Genomic DNA, 3,144 nt, shown 5'->3' on the forward strand with positions numbered 1-3,144 from the left:
CTGATGTGTTTCTTCTCCTTCGCTTCTTATACGAAGAAAATCGCTCGCGATCTACGACGTCCCGATGGCTGTCCACGACGTATGCGTATTCTGGTTGGTGATCGCGCTGGCAGTCTCGCCTCTACTGGTTGGTACCGATTGCGACGACCTCCCTGCCGAAACTTCCGAGCAACGACTCTTGGATCCGCATCTTTGGAACGAACCTAAAGAGTGGCAGTATCTGCTGTGTCTCCTGCGCGCCATCTTCCTGAAATCGGGCTGCTTGCACAGCAAGCCGAAGCGGACTGCAACGATGCTGCTTATCCTGCAGGCACCCTGACCATTTACGACCGGCCAAGCGATGCAGCTGTTCAAGGGTGTCAATAGCTCAAATATCACAGCAACATGGCGCAGCTGAAGCGGTGTAAATGAGTAGAGGATTTCTTTGGATTTGATGAAATTTCTTGAATCGAGACCAATCTGTTTGGTTCAACAAGTAGGATTGTTTGGTTCCCTAAATATCTTTACATCAAATAACGCGTATCTTTTCATCCAAACGTTACAACGGTTGTCACAAGCAATANATAACACTATGCGTTAGAAAAATACTGAAGAGATTTCTTTTTGTTTCAGTGGAACAATATTTAATATGCGATGAAATGAATTTGTTTTTACTGAGAAAATCAAGTATTATTTCCTCAAAATGCTGTTTCTTCTGTCAAACAATACCTTAATGAAACAACATTTTGTTTCAAGCAAAATGACGTTTGATATTAAATTATATTGTTTTGTATTAAACAAACCCAAACAAATATGCATGCTAAATCTAAAGTGTCAGAATGGTATACCTATGCGTGCTTGTGCTCAGCCGGTGACTAGCACTGGAGTGACAATGTTTGTCGCTAGGTGGAGGTCTAGCAAATCCCTTTCTTGGTTCTCTCCGCTTTAGTCTACTGCTTGGTCGCATGCACACTGGTTCATGTTTAACCCACCTCTTTATTTCTGATTCTTATAATTGTATACGCGCAGTGTCAAAGAATAAAAGTAATTCTTTCGTTCGTGTAACTCGAGTGTGGTACATCCTCAACCCGCCGCATCCCAACATAAAGAAACCTTTTTCTCTGTGTAAAAAAACTTTTATCCACGGATAGGTTCAAAAAAATCAATTTGCAATGCCGAAATTCATCAATTTCATATCAGCACAATTCTTAATTATTTTTATCGTAACCGAAACACCAGAAAAGTTTTTACAGTTTCTACAGTTTTTGCTTTGACTGTAAATAGCTAATCTTCCTCCGTCGGATTGTTTTTCGTCTCTTCGAGCTTCTCTTCCTTCTCTTTACACTTCTCTTTCGCTTCTCCGCAATTCACTCTGCGGCTCACTCATTTCTCTTCCTAATTCGGTAATATCGCGATAGCCTTCTGTTCTATCGAGCTCTTTTTCTTTGGTTGTCGTTATAATACAGTCAGATTTGCTTTTACATATATAATGTCATATATCAATTACATCATATATATAAAAAGGACGATTAATAAAATTTCTGCCTAAAAAGTGTAATGTAAATTATACATGTAATCTTATGTCTTTTAGGTCGCCGAATACAATGATAATTTAAACTAATGGAAAAGTGATTAAAATTCATTATAAAAGTTAAATCATAATAAGTCACTTTTAATAGTAATACGGTTAGTGACGACTTTGTTCGGATTATTTAATTACTTGTCTTATAATTTAATTTTGTAACTTTTTTCATTGAAAACTAAGGAAACACTTCGGAAATGTGAAATGTTAAATCCAATGTGACGAAATCAATATGATATAAAAATAAAAAGAGTTAGCTGATCGTTCAAAGAATCTTTCAAGTCTTATGTCAAGTGTGTACCTGCATATATTGTGCAGTTTTAAGGATGTTAAAATGGCTGTTAATGAAGTTCCACTCAGAGATTCATTCTATTCGGCAATCCAAAAAACGTGTAAAATTACGTGTATAATTTACGTTAAATCTTTCAGGCGGAAATTGACCCATTTGACCTATTATTCCTTAACGAAACAATACGCTTGCAGATACATGAAGTACCGGCCGCGCACGACTCGCATCGTGGCGTACTACGAGTTTCGTTTCACTACTTCCGCGAGAACGAGATCCTCCACACCCTGTCCATTCGGCAGGAAATCAACATGCATGCAAGCTCGTGGAAAATGTGACATTCTTCTGCCCTTCCTGTTGTTGACACGCATCGTCGCTCTGCTGAAATCCGAGATATTCCTAACGAACGACGTGATCGTGCGGGTCAACCAGCCGGGCGACTGCATGCACTTCATCGCCACCGGCACGATTTACACGAGCTCCGTGCCACCTGGAGGACGGCGCGCATTTCGGGGAGATCGGTGATGCCGGACGAGCGTAGAGTCACCAGCGTCGTCGAGATTTGCGAGCTGTACGGACCGCGTCGACTTCGTCCGAACGATTCATCCGATGTTATGGGAGCGCATTAAAAACATCGCTGTCGAGACGTGATGAGAAAACGATGATACTTAATAGTACCGGGCAATAGGCCCGTTACGAGGATATTTTAATTACGATCTCGCGATCGTTACGGCACGCTCATATCGAAGATCGGTATTGATATTAAGAGCGCTTAACGGCCACGCTCGTATGCAGCGACATTTCAATAGCGGAATGTGATGATCAGTGAACGCTTGACTTTTGAACATTCAGAGATTGGTGTCCCGAGAGAACTAAATATCAGACGAATGAAAATGTTTTATTCGGTGACCACTATCGGTTTCACCGACAACCGGCACACTATCGGTTCCACCGATATCAAATACTTGCGAAGACTCTTCTCGAGCAAGCTCTCGCTCAATGTTAGGCGAGGTTCGCCGTCCTCTGTGGATCCCGTCGTTTTTCCTCTACTAAGCAGTTCTGTGCCTTGTTTCTCCACGTCTTCACTTCTCTCGCGTCCGCTCACAACTGTCTGCCTTTTCCTCTTCTTCAATTTCAAATGCTATCCCCCTTCCGCGACACTTCCTGATTTGCTGGCGGTTTTCGCTAATCGCAGTCGCCCCTCGCGTTAGCCTCAGTCTGTCGTGCCACCTATCGGCGGTCTCCTTTACTTTTATTCCGGCTTTTTATTTTATCAAACTTTTTCATGCTATTTTTT

The 3,144-nt window shown here is 41.7% G+C and overlaps 1 pseudogene; it reads left to right on the plus strand.

Annotated features, from left to right (window-relative positions):
* The first annotated feature begins 18 nt into the window (after nucleotides 1-18).
* On the plus strand, nucleotides 19-2,858 carry LOC106750407 (annotated as a pseudogene).
* Nucleotides 2,859-3,144: the final 286 nt, after the last annotated feature.

This window comes from Dinoponera quadriceps, unplaced genomic scaffold (assembly GCF_001313825.1).
Source record: "Dinoponera quadriceps isolate SergipeBrazil2010 unplaced genomic scaffold, ASM131382v1 scaffold5750, whole genome shotgun sequence".
NCBI classification, from domain to species: Eukaryota; Metazoa; Arthropoda; class Insecta; order Hymenoptera; family Formicidae; genus Dinoponera; species Dinoponera quadriceps.